At 38.1% G+C, this 18,378-nt stretch overlaps 1 protein-coding gene across 2 annotated transcripts in view; it reads right to left on the bottom strand.

The window, feature by feature from the left end:
- The window catches only part of TMCC1 (transmembrane and coiled-coil domain family 1), a 244,387-nt gene that overhangs the window by 224,728 nt on the left and 1,281 nt on the right, over positions 1-18,378 (bottom strand). The gene's annotated exons all lie outside the window — the stretch shown is intronic.

The raw sequence follows: 18,378 nt of genomic DNA, 5'->3' as shown, positions 1-18,378 counted from the left end.
GATTTCAAGCCCCATGGTAGATGTAGAGATTACTTTAAAAAATAGTAATTTTTTTCCTTCTTTGTGCCAGGCATTAAACTTAGGGCAAATTATTCCAATGTATGCAACTCTGAAAGATAGATACTGCCCCTGATAACAGATGAGAAAATTGAATCTCATCATTAAATTTCCCACTGCACACAGCAAGTAGCAGAAAACTGAATCTAGTTATAAAACACAAATCTCTTCCTTCTTCTATGACGAGCCTTACTTTCTATAATGTAGTGTAGAATTATAAACTCTCTAACAATCCTTATGAACATGTCCCAAATTATGCTTTTGAAAGACCAGTCTTAAGGCTGTGTGCCAGGCTTAAGGTTTTTGAGTAACAGCACAGGCCCCCTACTTGTTGGTGTTCACATGGAGCAGCATCCTAGGCATCCTTGTAAAGAAAAGCCAAAGAGTAAAATAATGCTGTGCTTCTCTGTGGAGCCAAACCTTACCCCAGCTTTATCAGTTTTCAAGCAAGTTCTCTACCAGCCACTTTCTTGAACATCCACACAACAAAGCTGCCCTCAGGAGCTGAGGAACTTAATATACTTTTTAAGAACTGCCTATTCTGGCATTGTATTCTCTTGCTGGTTGGAAAATATTTTATTTTTTTCTTCCCCAATTATCAAGGAACTAAAGTCAAAGAGACTTTTCATTACCTTCTCACTATTACCAATATGAGAACAAAGGAAAGAGTCTACTTGGGATTAGAAAATCTTAAGAGCTGGGAAGGACAAGAAAGAGATCATGTAGTTCAGCACCTATATCTCCAAAACTAATCATCCAGGGTATACTTGAATATCTCTAATGACAGAGACCTCATAACTTTGTCTATTCCACTGTGGGACATATCTTACTGTGCAAAAGGTCTTTCCCACAGTGGGATGAAATTCACCTACAAATTACCTTCTACCCATTGTCTGTCCTCTGGAGCAAGAGAGATGATGAGTCAGCTCCCTTTTGCTTAAAACAACTCTTTATTTTTTTATTTTTTTTTTAATGTTTTATTTCTAGGAGAGAGAGAGAGAGACAGCATGAGCAGGGGGAGGGTCAGAGAGAGAGGGAGTCACAGACTCTGAAACAGGCTCCAGGCTCTGAGCTGGCAGTCAGCACAGAGCCCAACGCGGGGCTCGAACCCGCGAACCGCGAGATCATGACCCAAGCGAAAGTCGGACGCTTAACCGAATAAGCCACCCAGGTGCCCCGACAACTCTTTAAATATATTAAGATAGTTAAATTTCCAAGTAATTATCCTCTGTAGCGAAACAGCTCTTGATTCTTCAACTGCTCTTCATTAGATACAGTATCTAGAACGCTCAGTATTCTTGGTCACATTCATACGGACAATTTAGATTATCACTGTCTCACTGAAGTGTAAAAACCATAAGTGGACACAATACATATAATCAGACAATACAAGAACAAAGGGACTATTACTTCTCTTAATTTAGCACTGTACATCTATAAATGTTCATCAATATTAGTCTCTTTTCACGGCCACATCATACAATTAACTACCTTAGAGGATGGTGGCTTTCAAATGAAAAGTACATTTTAGGCCAGATCATTTCTGTTAAGGAGTAAGACTTGGGGCGCCTGGGTGGCTCAGTCGGTTAAGCGTCCGACTTCAGCTCAGGTCATGATCTCGTGGTTCGTGGCTTTGAGCCCCGTGTCGGGCTCTGTACTGGCAGATAGCTCAGAGCCTGGAGCCTGCTTTGGATTCTGTGTCTCCCTCTCTCTCTGACCCTCCCCTACTCCCTCGCTCCCTCCCTCCCTCCCTCCCTCACTCTCTCTCTCTCTCTCTCTCTCTCAGAAATAAATTTTTTAAAAAAAGAGTAAGACTTTACATTTCTATCACACCTATCTTGTCACTTTCATACTTCATCCTGCTTAGATTGCCTTGATTTTCTTTGATGCAATACATTAGATAACACTCCCAGTTTTAGCATCATTTACAAAATTTTTGGTAAGCATGCTTATTATATCATTATTTAAGATCTAGATCTATAATGCTTGGCAAAAGAAGAACTTACAAGGTTGTATAACCAACACTGTGTTTTTTGTTTTGTTTTGAGAGAGACCAAGTGAGCACAAGGAGAGAATCTGGGGCTCAATCTCATGACTCACAAAACATGAGTTTATGACCTGAGCCAAAACCAAGAGTCAGACTTTTAACAGACTGAGCCACACAGGCACCCCCACACTGTGCTTTATAACAAATAAGCATACCAGGTTTAAAAGACTAACAAACTGGGAAAAGACATTTGCAACACATATAGTAATACACTGATTTCATTACATATTTCACTACATTTCCTACAGAGTCATAAGGGAAAAAAAAGCAATCAACTAATCAATGAAAAAAGAACCATAGTCTAACATGAACAACCAGATCACAGAAAAATAAATTGTTTTTATATAGATAAAAAGATATTCAACTTCACTCATAAACAGCAAGGTAAATTTGTGTGATTAAACTATTTAATTTTAAATTTAATTCCAGTTAACATATACTTTATTATTACACTTTATTAGTTTCAAGTGTACAATAAAATGATTCAACATTTCCATACATCACCCAGTGCTCATCCCAAGTGCCCTCCTTAATTCTCATTATCTATTTCACTCATCCCCTCACTCACCTCCCTCTGGTAACCATCAATTTGTTCTTGACAGTTAAGAGTTTATTTCTTGGTTTGTCTCTTTTTTTGTTTCTTTGCTCTGTTTTGTTTCTTAAATTTCACATGAGTGAAATCACATGGTATTTGTCTTTCTCTGACTTACTTCACTTAGCATAATACTCTCTAGCTCTATCCATGTTGTTGCAAATGGCAAGATTTCATTCTTTTTTATGGCTGAATAATATTCCATTGTACATATATACCATTCTTTATCCATTCATCTATTGATGGACATGTGGGTTGCTTCCCTAATTTAACTATTGTAAATAGTACTGCTATAAACATAGGGATACAAGTATTCCTTTGAATAAATGTTTTTGTATTTTTTGGGTAAAAACCCAGTAGTGTGATTACTGGATCATAAGGTAGTTTCTACTTCTAACTTTTTTTTTATAAGTAATCTCTATACTCAATGCATGGCTCAAACTCCCCATCAAGAGTTTCATCCTCTACCAACAGAGCCAGCCATGCACCCCTCTATTTTTAGCTTTTTGCTTAACCTCCATACTGTTTTCCACAGTGGCTGCACCATTCTGCATTCCAACCAACAGTGCATAAGGATTCCTTTTCCTCTACATCCTTGCCAATACCTGTTGTTTCTTGTGTTTTTGATTTTAGTCATTCTGACAGGTGTGAGGTGTAGAGCAATGTAAATTAAATTTATAATGTGATAACATTTTTTCTTATTAGAGTGACAAAAATCAAAGTGTTTGATACATATCTGATTTGTAAGAAGTGGAAAAAAGTACCCCACAGACTGCTGATGGGAATATAAATTGATTCCAACTCTTTAGAGCACAATTTGGAATTATCTATAAAAATCTTAATTATACCTACCTTTTCTCTGGAGCATGGATATTCACTGCAACATTTGTAATAGCAAAAGTGCTAGACATTTAGTTGTCAACCCTACAGCCATTTCTCCCTTCTTTCAGAACTCATATCTGTTCAGGGTGGTAATATACCCAACCCAATAGAACATCCTATTCTCTTTACCAGATAACCACTTTCTCAGCCACTCTAGGGGTCAAGGACAACACGCAATATGACCTTCACTGAAATGTAAGGAGACACTGCATATGGCGCTGCTACTCAAATCCACAGCATCTGCATCACAGGGGAGCATGTCAGTAATAAACATTATCAGACCCCACTTTAAACCTATGGATCAGAATCTCTGTCAGTGAATTCCAGGAATTTATATTTTAAGATATTCCCTAGATCAGTCTTACCCATGCTCTTAATGTTCATGAAGCATTGTTTAAGACTTCTGAGAATTATTTTCTCCCCATTTAAAATGACTGAGCCTTCCCACAGAAAAATATTTTGGGGGCACCTACGTGGCTCCATCAGTTGAGTGTGTGACTCCTGATCTAAGCTGAGGTCATGATCTCACAATTTGTGAGACTGAGCCCTGCATCAGATTCTGCACTGACAACACAGAGCCTGCTTGGGATTCTCTCTCCCTCTCTCTCTGCCCCTCCCCCATCTCACTCTTTCTGTGTCCCTCCCCCACTCACTCGCTCACATTCTCTCGCTCTCAAAATAAATAAACATTAAGAAAATATTTTTCCCTCGGGGCACCTGGGTGGCTTAGTCGGTTAAGCATCCGACTTTCGCTTAGGTCATGATCTCGCGGTTCGTGGGTTCGAGCCCCGCATCGGGCTCTGTGCTGACTGCCAGCTCAGAGCCTGGAGCCTGTTTCAGTCTGTGACTCCCTCTCTCTCTGACCCTCCCCTGCTCACGCTGTCTCTCTCTCTCTCTGTCCTAGAAATAAATAAAACATTAAAAAAATATTAAAAATAAATAAATAAAAAAAATAATAAAACATTAAAAAAATTTAAAAAAAAATATTTTGCCCTCTATTACCTGTCTTTGAATGCAGTTGGTTGTGTTACTTGGAGTTAAGGCAGCCATCCTACAACCATGAGGCTACAACAGAGAAACTGAAAAACCAATATACTAAGAATAATAGAGTTACGAAAGGGGAAAACCTGGGTTTAATAAATATTACCAAGCAACCACACTAGCCCTGAACCACCTATTTCCTTGTTTCTATTTATATGACACAACTTAAGAGTCTTTACTGGTTAGTTACTTTTAGATACTGTTACTGTTATTTGCAGTTGAATATATCCTAAGTGATACACTTTATATCTATCCATGGAAACTAATCGAACTTAAATTCTAGCAGAAATACAGTAATTTGTGTCATTGTTTAACAGAGGCATAGTGTTCCATGTTATGTATTTACCATTATTTTATTTCTTTGTGATTCCCATGTGCACGCACACCATTAACCAATCAGTACTAGTCTGAGATAACTAACAAGTTTTGGCCCCAATCTGCTACTTCATTCCAACTAGAACATAAGCTCCACTCAGGCAGTAACTTTAATGCACTGCATCTTAAGCAGCTACAACAGAACCAAACATATACGAAAATATCTGACAAATCTTTTTAAATAAACAAATGTAGAAAAAGAGGTCTTCCATAAATGCCAAGACTGAGTTAGTTATACCTAAGCATAACTTGTCTACTTTGGTTATTTGCACAAGCTCATCAGGTTGAGGATGCTACAAAGGTTGAACACTTCTACTAAGGAATAGATAAGAGTGTGAAGAGGTTCTCACAGTCCCTTCGATAGTCCACTTGGTATTTAAGGTGTATTTCAGGTCTGTAACCTAGGAAAGAAGAGCAGTTAAAAACCAACTGTTTCCTAATCAATCCTCACATTTCTTCTTTTCTATCATAACTACCTAGAATGATTTTAAAACTTTGAAGGCATGAAACAAAAACTCAGGAACTAAGTTGTTTAGGACACCCTAAAGATTTCAAAGTACATTTTCCAATATTACTTTGAATGAGCAATTAATAAAGCCAGTTGCTAACTATACTTAAACATCTTATATCTTCTCCTGTTCCAGACATTTATCTAGAGTTGCAGATTTTTACCTAAATAAAACCTCATCAGGGTTTAGGACTGTTTTGCTATTGGAAAGGCAACATCTGCAATCAGATTTTTGCGCCCATCTCCCCCTCCCACTGCCTCATTGAAACTATTCTTACCAAGGTTACCAATAACTTCCACACTGCTAAATCAAATTTTTATTTCTCAGCCCTCATCTTTATTGTTTAGTATTTAACACAGTTAATAACTCCCTACTCCTTGAAGCACTTTGCTCATTTGGCTTTCGGATACCCTCTCACCTGGCCTTTCTCCTATTTCTCTGGCTAGTGCTAAGTCTCCTTTGACTGTTCCTCCTCACCTTCCTGGCCTCTAAAGACCTCTAAACTGTGGTCCACTCTGGAGTTAATTAAGTTCTTCAGCCTCTTCTTACTTCATCTCTACTCACTCCCTTGGTGACTCCCCAGCCCACTGGCTTAAATACAATCTTTTAGACAGTAACCCCCCATGGTACCTTTAGCAGATCCTCTCTCTTGAATTCCAGATCATAAATCAGCTACCTACTCAACATCTCTACCAAGTCTAGTAGGCATCTATAATATATATCCAAAACTGAGCTCCTGTTCTTTCCTTCTAAATGTGTTACTCCTTCAGTCTTCCCATTCTGAATAAATGGTGTCCTGAAGGAACTTAGAGCAAAAACCTTGAAACTGTTAACTCCTTCCTTTCTTTCAGAGCACACATCCAATCTATCAGTAAAACTAGTTGACTCTTACTTGAAAATCAGACCATGTGTCATCACATTCACTGCCACCCCAACAATGCAAACTGGCATCTTCTCTTACTTGGATGATAGCAGTAGCCTCCTAACTGGTGTTCCTTCCTTTACCCTTGCCCAATCATTCACCACCAGCCTATTACCAATAGAGCAGCCAGAGGCATGATGTTAAAATAGAAACTGAATCATGTCAAACCACTACCCAAAACCCTCAAAGATTTCCAATTTCACTTAGCACAAAAGCTAAAGGCCTACCAAAAAAACACCAAAAGCACCAGCAGTAAGTGGGAGCTTGTTAGAAATGATACCCACATGGGGTACCTGGGTGGCTCAGTCAGTTAAGTGTCCGACCTCGGCTCAGGTCATGATCTCACAGCTTGTGAGTTCGAGCCCACATGGGGCTCTGTGCTGTCAGCTCAGAGCCTGGAGCCTGCTGTATATTCTGTCTCCATCTCTCTCTGCCCCTCCCCCACTTGCTCTGTCTCTCTCCCCCTCCCTCTTCCTCTCAAAAATAAACAAACATTGGGGCACCTGGGTGGCTCAGTCAGTTAAGCGTCCAACTTTTGCTCAGGTCATGATCTCATGGTTCTTGAGTTTGAACCCCACATCAGGCTCTGTGCTGATAGATTAGAGCCTGGAGTCTGCTTCAGGTTCTGTGTCTCCCTGTCTCTCTGCCCCTCCCCCATGCTTTCTCTATCTCTAATAAACAAACCTAAAAATAAAAAAATTTAAACAAGAAATGAAATGAACCCCACCTCAAACCTACAAAACTAGAATCTGAATTTTAATAAGAACCTACATAAAGCATATGCCATTAAAGTCTGAAAAATACTCCTCTAAGGCACCATAAGATAAGCCCCTACCCTCCCCAATTTTTGCCATTTCCCAGGCAAGCTTCTGTCTCAGGATCTCTGCACTGGTCATCTGCTATGCCTAGAATGCTCTTCTCTCATTTATCTGCATGGCTTGCTCTTTCCCATCTTTCAAGGCTTTGCTCAAATGTTCCCTTCTCTGTGAGCCATGTGTGACCACTCAATCCCTCCCCTCAATATGCCCTATTTGTACTTTTGTCATTAGAACTTGTCATTAGAAGTTAAAATACTGCATTTTCTACTTATTTACCTTGTTTATTCTATCTCCCCACATAAAACACAAAATAAGCTCTGTGAAAGCAGACATTTTTGTTTTCTTCCCCAGTACCCGGGATCCAGTAAGCCCTCAATAAATTTTTTAAATGCATAAAATAAAATAAATGAGGTTTGTCTTCAAAACACTATCCAACAGATTTTGTAAAATGGTTTCTTACCATACAAACTGACATTTTCTCAGCATCACATTCAACATACCCACTTTTTAAAATCCACTTAGCACCAGGGCGCCTAGGTGGGTCACTAGGTTAAGCATCCAACTTCAGCTCAGGTTATGATCTCATGATACATGAATTCAGTCCCACATCAGGCTCTGTGCTGTCAGTGGAGAGCTGCTTGGTATTCTCTCTCTGCCCCTATCCCACTCGCGTGCTCTCTCTCAAAATAAATTTTAAAAAATAACTTTAATCCCACAAGGCTTGTGTAAAGCAAGTAATGATAAGCTCTGGAGATGAGAAAACAAATATACTCTTACTCAAAGCATGACAGTAACAATGTCAAAATTGAGACTGAAGTCTCTCAATTTTCTGATATCACACCTCCCCTTGCAAAGGATATTGAAGCAGACTACAAAATCATATAGTCATATATTACGCTGAAGACACTAAGTTTTCCCAGTGTCTATGCAGAATAAGAACAAACTCAGTTCATTAGAGTCACAATCTCAACTTGAAGAATAAGAATTCAAATGGATTCCTATTGCTTATAAGTCTAACTCAGAGTCCAATGACATTCAGGAAGAATGTAAGAAATGAGCTGCTATATCACACATAAAGGAAATTCTTATTAAGTTATGACAATTGCTTAAAAAGAGAGAGAATGGGAGAAAGGAAGATGCAACTAGTGAGTGAATGAGAACAAAGTTCTACAGAGGAAAGAGTCAATGTTAAGTCATTATTGGCTACTACTGAGTGCCTAAGTGATACAGTTTTGCAACAGAAGGAAAAAGACATACCTCCTCCCAGCACAATAGCTTTCCTTTCTTTGCACAGATGAGGACGAAAAGTGTTTCCCAAAGAATTATTTTTAAAAAAGACACAGAAACAAAGATCCATATAAAAAGAGATCCAACATAGGAGGATGGAGATGGTGTCTTCTATATCTTGTGATCCAAAGAGTAGCTGTTCACCAAGTGTCAGCATCTGAAGAGTATGCTAACTGTGCGTATATCCTCAAGAGAACAATGCCTGCTGGGACAGAGGAGCAAGAGAAGGAGAATATGGCTGGCAAACAATTACCAGCTGTCAGTATGAAAACGTTTTTAAATTGGTATTAGTAACATTAAAAGATCACATGTTGGTAATACAAGGGCCTATGGCACTGGGATTATCAATGACAGCTGCCATCAAAGGTACATTTCAGCAGGTAATCCAGCTCTCTGATTAATAATAAATAAGCAGTATAGTAAAACAAGATATAAAAATCTATTTCATGTTTTTTATAGCAAGATGATGGTCATATCATATAACCAAACCAACACAGAAAAATATTAGGCAGTTTGGCAAACAGACCAGGCCCTCAGGTGCCTTATAAAACAAATATTATAGAGATGTCTATGTCAGAAGGAAATATAAAGTAAGACGCAACAAATACATAGGTAGGTCTGGCAGAAAAACAAAGTTAATGTGGAAACCAAGAGACAAAGTTAATTTAACACATAGCTTGGCTTTATGTACCCTTTATATTACCAGCTTACAGAATTAGGAATCTTTTATTTTGGCAGCAAATTAAGACAGTATTTGATACCTGCCACATGATGCATTTCTATCAAACTACAAATTACATTATAGTAGGCTAAAATGAAATACATTGAATTGGAATAATGGCAGATAACCCAATGCAGAAGAAAAATTTGTGAATGGAAAGACATAATAATAGAAGTTATCCAAAATGAAATACAGAATACTAGAAAACTGGAAAAAAAGGACACAGACCAGTGAGATAAACTCAAGGAGTCTAATAAGAATGTATGTGTACACATCCATTGGAATATTGGTGGGGGGGATGATTTGAAAAAATAATACCTAAAAATTTTCTAAATTTGACAAAAATTACAAACCTACATATCCAAAATCACAACAAATACCACGCTCAAGAAACATGAAGGAAAGTAAGACTCTGCCAAATCAATTTCTTTAAAACCAGAGATAAGGAGGAAAAAAAACCTTAAAAGCAGCCAGAGGAATACAGAATGGAGAAAAATATCTGCAAATCATCTATTTCACAAGTAATCAATATCCAGAATATTGAAAGAATGCCTGCAACTCAACAACCACACACACACACACACACACACACACAAACCCAATTCAAAAACAAAGGACCTGAATAGACATTTGTCCAAAGAAGATATATGAATGGCCAATTACCACATGAAGATGTTCAACATAACTTATTATTAAGGAAATGCAAATCAAAACGACAATGAGATACCACTTCATGCTCATTAGGATGGCTACTATAAAACACACACACACACACACACACACACACACAACCTTGGGACACTTGGGTAGCTCAGTTGGTTAAGCAACCCTTGATCTCAGCTTAGGTCTTGATCTCTGGGTCCTGAGTTCAGGACCTGTGTTGGGCTCCATGCTGGGCATTAATTAGTTAATTAATTTTTTAAAATGTTAGCAAGAATGTGGAAAAATTGGGACACCTGATGCACTATTGGTGGGAATGTAAAACAATACATCCACTGTGATGGCAGGTCCTCAAAATTTAAACATATGATCCAGTAATTCCACTTCTGGGTACATACCCAAAAGAACTAAAATCAAGATCTGAGATATATGTACACTTAGGTTCACAGCAGCTCTATTCATAATAGCTAATGTGGAAACAACCCAAGTTTCTACTGACAGAAAAATGGATAGCGAAATGTGATCTATTCATACAATGGAATATTCAGCCTTAAAAAGGAAAAAAATTCTAACACATACTACGACACAGATAAACCCTCTTAACATTATGCTAAGTGAACTAACCCAGTCACAAAAAGATACTGTATGATTCCGCTTATATGAAGTACCCAAAGCAGTCAAAATCACAGACAGAAAGTAGAATGGTGGTTACCAGGGGCCCGCGGAATGGAGAGTCATTTTTTAATAGGTACAGTTACAGTTCTGCAACATGAAGACTTCAGGAAAAAGACTGCGTGGATGGTTGCACAAATAATATGAATGTACTTAATACCACTGAACAGTACCCTTAAAAATAGCTAACATGATAATTTTTAGGTTATGTGCATTATACCAAAATTTTTAAAAATTGAAAGAAAAATAAAAGGTAGCCCAAAGAAAACAACCCCGTATTATGCACAGAGGCATGAAGAATGATAGCTGACTTCTCACTGTAAACAATGCTGGACAAACAATAGTGAGACATCTTTTAAAAAGTTAAAGAAAAATACTGTCAACCCAGAATTCTATATCTAGTGAAAACAGCATCTATAAATCAAGGCAGATTAAAGACTTCTTCACACATACAAAAGCTGAAAAAATTCATCACCAGCAAAGCTGCACTACAAGAAATTCTAAAGAAGTCCATCATTCAGAGGGAAATGTACCACTAGAAATCGGGAACTCCACAGGAAAATAAAGAGCACTGGAAATAGTAAACAGAATGTACAGTACTTATAAATAAAGTACTTTGATTAATAGAACTAATTTCCTAACACAACATCCCTGTAGAGAAAGTCAATATTATCTTTTCTACAACAAATTGTCCCAAGGCACAAGTTATTTGTCCAGTATTAGTGAGTTTTTAGACAAGTGAAATTAAAATATTCTTGGTTCCAGCCCAGTGTTCTATTACACAAACTTTTGAAGGGCTTGCCTATAAAGACACTCTTGGGATAAAGTATGATAATGGTTAATATATAATTTATCTATATTCCATTGTCTTCACAGAAACTCAAAGTCACTTAGAAGCTTATAAAGCCAATGTTGCTGGCTTTCAGGAAGTATGAAAAACAACATGAGATTTCAATGAATTGGTCAGGCTACCCTAAACTGGTAAAAGAACACTTCTGCCAAGTCTTTCTGAGGAAAATGATTTTATCAAAGCAAAGGTGTTGAAGCAGTAACTGCAAAACAAAGCTTCAGGGTTGGTGCTAAAATAGGAAAAACACTAATATTTAATGCCATTCTATTATAGTCCAAACCTCAGAGGAAATGTGGTTAATAAAAATAAAACCTCCCTCCGTAATACCACTGATGCCAAATAGATTACAGAATGGGAAGCCTGCCTACTATCCCTCTGAATACATAATGTTAAAAACAATTCATACATCCAAGAGATTCCTTTAGACCACAAGCAGATCTTATAATCCAGCTTCACAATGAGAGACTACTTGCTACCCAGCAAGATAACTAAATGGTACACAACATAAATCAGGATGTTCCTCTAACAGAATTCTAGGGAAGACTACCTACCGTTGCCCCAATGGGACCACAATTCTTTATTCCGTAAAGACAACAGTAAAATTATGTGATTTCATTATTCACTGATGAATACCATGCCAAGAGAGAGTAGCACTTTAAGCACTATACACCAAATAAGCCATTGGATAACTTTCCCTTTAATATGAAAATAAAATTTATCAAAAGAAATGCACTAGTTAAAACATGCTCAAACAGGGGCGCCTGGGTGGCTTAGTCGGTTAAGCGTCCGACTTTCGCTTAGGTCATGATCTCGCGGTTCGTGGGTTCGAGCCCCGCGTCGGGCTCTGTGCTGACTGCCAGCTCAGAGCCTGGAGCCTGTTTCAGTCTGTGACTCCCTCTCTCTCTGACCCTCCCCTGCTCACGCTGTCTCTCTCTTTCTCTCCTAGAAATAAATAAAACATTAAAAAAAAAATTAAAAAAAAAAAAACATGCTCAAACAGAAACTTACACATTAATGTTCAGAGGAGCATTATTCAGAACAGCCAAAATGTGAAAACAACTCAAATGTCCATCAACTGATAAACGAACAAAATATGGTATGTCCATAAAATGGACTATTCATCCACAAAAAAAAGGAATTAAATACTGAAATATACAACATATTTTTTAAAATACTGTTAAATAAGAGAAGCCAGAAACAAAAGACCATACATTATATAATTCCTCTTAAATGAAATGTACAAAATGGGCAAACCTGTAGGGACAAAAATCAGTTTAGTGATTGCCAGAGGATGGGAAGAGGAACTGCTTAATGAATATAAGGTTTCTTTTTGGGTTAATGAAACTGTTCTGGAATTAGTAGTAGTGGTTGTACAACATTGTGAATGAACTTAAAAGCCTCTGAATTGTACATTTTAAATGGTTAAATGACGAATTCTGTGTTAGATGGTTTCTACCTCAATAGAAAAATGTTTGAGTGTTAGTTGTCTAGTATTTGTATCTTCCACTACTTAAAATGCTGTGTTCATAAAATTCATTCAACAATACCTCTTTAAGTTCAAAATACTGGCATTCTGGAAAAGTAGAGACAATAAATAGATCAATGGTTGCCAGGGACTGGTATCAGGTATACTGAATAGCTGAGGGATAAATGTTTTAGAGCACTGAAACTATTCTATAGGATACTGTAATGGTGAATATAAGAGATCAAAAGTTTGTCAAAACCCATTCTGTGTCACGGCAGAGAATAAGCCTTAACGTGTGCAAATTTTAAAATGATCCTTTAAGAGGTAAAGGGATCCCAGTATAAAATGAATGCAAAATGTGACAAAACAATCTAAATCTATTACAGCGGTGCTTGGGTGGTTCAGTCATTTAAGCATTTAACTCTGGCTCAAGTCATGATCTAGCGGTTGGGAAGTTCGAGTTCCGCATCAGCCTCTGAGCTGTCAGCACTGAGAGCCTGCAGCAGAGACTCTGTGTCTCCCTCTCTGCCCCTACCCTGCTCACACTATGTGTCTCTCTCTCTCAACAATAAATACTAAAAAAAAAAAAATTGAATCTATTATAAATATGAAACAACCTCACAATGCAGGTAGAGGAATAAGGTGCTGACCAAGTAATGCTGGAAATGAGTGGACTAAAGGCAAAACTTAAGACTAAAGGCAAAAGGAACTATCCACAAACACTGTGCTCTAGTTCATAAAGTTGTTTCCCACCAGTACACATATTAACAAAATTCTGGTTTATTACTTATGACAAATACACCACACTAATGTTAATAATAAGGGAAACTGGACAAACAGGAACTCTCTGTACTATTTTCACAATAATGCAGTAAATATAACACTTCTATTTTTAAAAAGCTTGTTTTAATAGTTTTGGTGTATGTCATTTTTGGGGCGGGGGGGGTTGGGTTTTTTTGAGAGAGATAGAAAGTGCAAGCAAGGGAGGGGCAGGAGACAGGAAGACACAGAATCTGAAGTAGGCTCCAGGCTCTGAGCTGTCAGCACAGAACCTGACGCAGGGCTTGAACTCACAAACCGCAAGGTCATGACCTGAGCTGAAGTCAGATGCGTAACTGACTAAGTCACCCAGGCTCCCCAAATTTTGGGATTTTTTTGTTTTTTAATTGAACTACTTGTGATCTGCTGCATGCCTGAGATTTTACTCAGTGCATCAGGACACAAAAGATACACGAAACAAGGTTTTGGCCTTGAAGCAGCTTATTGTCTCACTGTGAGGCAAGAAAAATGCTCATGACAGTGGGTGTTGTATGGAAACCAACCTGACAATAAATTATACAAAAAAAAAAATGTTCATGAAACAAGTATAAATTTTAAGAAAATATTAAATTGAGAAATGGGGTTAAAAGTATATTAGGAATATAGAGAAGGTCTAGAATTATGAAGGCAGACTTCATCATGGAGATAAAAGATGAGTTTATACCTTAAAATGTAATTCAGGGTACCAAAGTAAAACTAAAAAACAGGGGCGCCTGGGTGGCTTAGTCGGTTAAGCGTCCGTCTTTTTCTTTGGTCATGATCTCTCGGTTTGTGGGTTCGAGCCCCGTTTCTGGCTCTGTGCTGACTGCCAGCTCAGAGTCTGGAGCCTGTTTCAGTCTGTGACTCCCTCTCTCTCTGACCCTCCCCTGCTCAAACTGTCTCTCTCTCTCCTAGAAATAAATAAAACATTAAAAAAAAAATTTAAAAAAAAAAAAAACTAAAAAACAATAAATTGGTGTACTCATAAGAACCACCAGAGTAAAGAAGTAAGAAAATACTAAAAGAAATGAAAGACACGAAATTTAGCCCTGAGAAGTGAAGACCTGAATGGGAGACAACAGCAGTGTTCAAATACTTTGAGTCATGTGACAGAAGAGAGTTATATCATACAGCCATTGAACTTACTAGCTGACCTCTGGTAAAATGTGACCAACACTCAAGGACACAGAGAGTGACAGCTGTTTGGTAGAGCCACAACAGGAAATGCCAATTTGGAAAGACAGGAAGCAGGTGGCCAAGTTCTTCTCTGCAACTTTTCAAAGGACAGTGTGCATGTGAGCCCAGTGAAGCAAGAACTTTAAATCTTGCAAACATTTATTGACCACTTACCATGTGCCACGTACTTCCATATATATTATCTCATTTAATATTCACAACACATTTATAAACATTAATATAATAGAGGCTTAATGTAAAAATACAATAAAATAAACTCTGCAAGGAAGCAGAAACACATTAAAATCTGCCACCATCCACCACTCTCTGATAGGGATTTGACAGCTGTTTGGTTTTTTTTTTTAATGTTTTATTTATTTCTGAGAAAGAGACGGCATGAGCAGGGGAGGGTCAGAGAGAGAAGGAGATATAGAATCTGAAACAGGCTCAAGGCTCTGAGCTAGCTGTCAGCACAGAGCCCGACGTGGGGCTCGAACCCATGAACCATGAGATCATGACCTGAGCCGAAGTGGGACGCTCAACCAACTGAGCCACCCAGGTGCCCCTGACAGCTGTTTTAAAAAGCAAAACTATGTGAAGGCCTAGATATCTACATAATTTCCTCTCGTGCCCTCCTTCAGTCACACACAAAAGCTCTCAGTTTGCAAAGTGCATAAGAATTATATATCACTATATACACAAAAACATGTACGATACTTTTAAGCAATTTAAGGGATTTTCAAATATAGTTTCCATTTTAATCTGATTTTTGTTTCAAGCCCTGGCTTTAGAACTGACCCCTGGAAATGAGGTGCAACCCACTGAAAGCTTACTCCACAGTCACTGTAAGGCAGCATCAGGGAAAAAAGGTAGAAAAGGTGAAACCTATTACAACATGAAGAACATTCTAACAATTAGAACTACCAAAAATGGCATAGGCTACCTCAAAGTAATGAAGTTACATTTATCAAAGGTGTCAAACAGAAGCTGAAAAATCACTGAGAACGTTTTAAAAGAGAGCAATTGGGTAGGAAGTTAAGATCTCTTCCAAGTCTTAGATTCTATTATGGGTAGACTTTTAAAACCTGACAGAATAGGGCAACCTAGTTAAAAACAAAATGAAAAAAGTCACAAAGGCAAGAATGACAGTATGTAAAGTTCAATGCCAGGGAACATAGGAGCAGTTCATTTTCACTTGCAGATCTCTGTACTTGCTGTTTTATTTGCCAGTAAAGTTCTTCCATCTTTTAGGCCACAACTGAAATATCTTCTCCTTAGTGAGGTCTCCCCACCACCCCTACCAGTCACCCACTTGTCACATCTTATCTTCTTCATAGCTAATATCAGGAATCAGCAAGCTTTTTCTATAAGGGCCAGACTAGAGCTTACAGGCCAAATACAGTTTGTCCTATGTTTTAATTACAGCCAAAAAAAAAAAAAAAAATCAAAAATAATATTTTGTGACATGGGAAAATTACATGAAATTCAAATTTCAATGTACAAAGGTTTTTTTTTTTTTAAGTTTATTTATTTTGAGAGAGAGAGAGAGAATGTGTGTGCATGGGTGAGGGAGGGGCAGAAAAAAGAGGGAGAGAAAGAATCCCAAGCAGGCTCCACTCTGTCAGCTCAGAATTCTTCTACTCAGGGCTCGGTCCCAGTAACCATGAGATCATGACCAGAGCCAAAATCACTTAGTGGAAAGCAAGGTGCCTGGGTGGCTCAGTCGGTTAAGCGTCTGATATCGGCTCAGGTCATGATCTCATAGTTTGTGGGTTTGGGCCCCATGTCGGGATCTGTGCTGACAGCCAGCTCAGAGCCTGGAGCCTGTTTCAGATTCTGTATCTCCTTCTCTCTCTCTCTGACCCTCCCCTGCACACACTGTCTCTGTCTCTCTCTCTCTCAGAAGTAAATAAAACATTTAAAAAATTTTTAAAAAGAAAAACAAAATCACCAGTGGAAAGCTTAACCGAATGAGGCAACCAGGCTCCACTACCAAGTTTAAATAGGACATAGAAACACTTGTTTATGTACTACCTGTGGCTACTTTACACTAAAACAACAGAGCTGAGTAGCTGCAACCAAACTGTATGGCCCATAAAGCCTAAAACACTTTCTGGTCTTTAACAGAAAAAGTTTGCTAATGGCGGATTTATAGCATTACCTGAAATTATCTTGTCTATTTGCTTGTTATCCTCATTCTCACACAAACAGAAAAAAAGCCCAACAAGGACCTTGTCTATTTTGTTCCCCACCATAGTCTAGTATTTAGAAAAAAACTCCTGGAACAAAATAAGGAGTCAATAAATATTTGATGAATAAATGAGTGATTCATAAATGTCATTGTGAAGAATTTAAACTCAAGCCCTAGCCATAATAGGTTTTATGCATATATGACAGGCATAAACAGCTTAAAGAAATGGTGGTCACCAAGTAGTCCAGGTCATTGGGTTTCTTCATGAAACCGTACAGGTCTTTTTGTGTGCATGCTCATAAGAGTCTCTCAACTACTGGAAGGTGTAACAACATTCTGTCAGCTGACTGCACTTCTGTTTTTCTTAAGATGCAAATACTCTGAAAAATCTAATTTCCTATGTACATGGTACACAACACCCACACTATGCCAAATCTCTATGTTCATAATTACAACAGACTCCATCACGTGCTAATGAAATTTTTAATACCTAAATGTTTCCTATGGTGATCAGCAATCTATCCTGTAAGCAACTGAAAACTCTTCAGAAATTAAAAGGTTACCACCCACAGACCAGAAGCAGCTTTTTAATCTTTCTACACTAGCCAGAGAGTGGGTGTGTGATTTCAAAAAAATTAAAAAATATATATACAGACCAATTCTACTGGTAGAGGGCAAGGTATTGTTAGGTTAAAATCCCACCTAAAAGCACTGTGTGTTACAGGACATTAGTAAAATTACCACCTACTCACAATTCTGGTCTCACTGTTGTAATCTACAAACGGACAGACACTATCTATCTACTCCCTGTAGGAATCTTGTCATTAACATTTTCATAAGGTTCTCTCCTCCAGGCTTTGCAACAATTTCTATACACAGGTACTACTTCAAAGACAAGGATCTGGTGTAACAAAATCACTTCCAAAAATTAAGGTGTTGGTCAGAAGACATAAACATACAAAAGTTTTGTGTAAAGCAGCTACTTGCTTTTTAAGCCCCAGATTTTTTTTTTTTTTGGAATTAACTAGTTTAGGAATTCAGACCTTTCCTAGAGACGTTTATGAGTATGTCAGATTTACAGCAACCATTTTGGATTAGACGGTGTGTTTTTTATCTTCGTTTCTTCTGTGACAGGGTGAAAAGGCAGACTTGCAAAAGCGGTGACTAGAATCTACCAGGACTCGTGTATGGGGTCATCCAAGAAAAGGGAGAAATTCGCCGACAGCTCAAGAGGGCTGCCTCAAGAAACTCTGCTGCGGATTCACCCGGGAGATCCTCACCAGCAACGTTGTTAAGGTGTGAACCAAACCAGCAA

This window comes from Hyaena hyaena, unplaced genomic scaffold, assembly GCF_003009895.1.
Source record: "Hyaena hyaena isolate Hyena2069 unplaced genomic scaffold, ASM300989v1 scaffold_56, whole genome shotgun sequence".
NCBI lineage: Eukaryota > Metazoa > Chordata > Mammalia > Carnivora > Hyaenidae > Hyaena > Hyaena hyaena.
The sequence above is the reverse complement of the archived record's forward strand: the minus strand, read 5'-3'. Positions and strand labels throughout refer to the sequence as shown.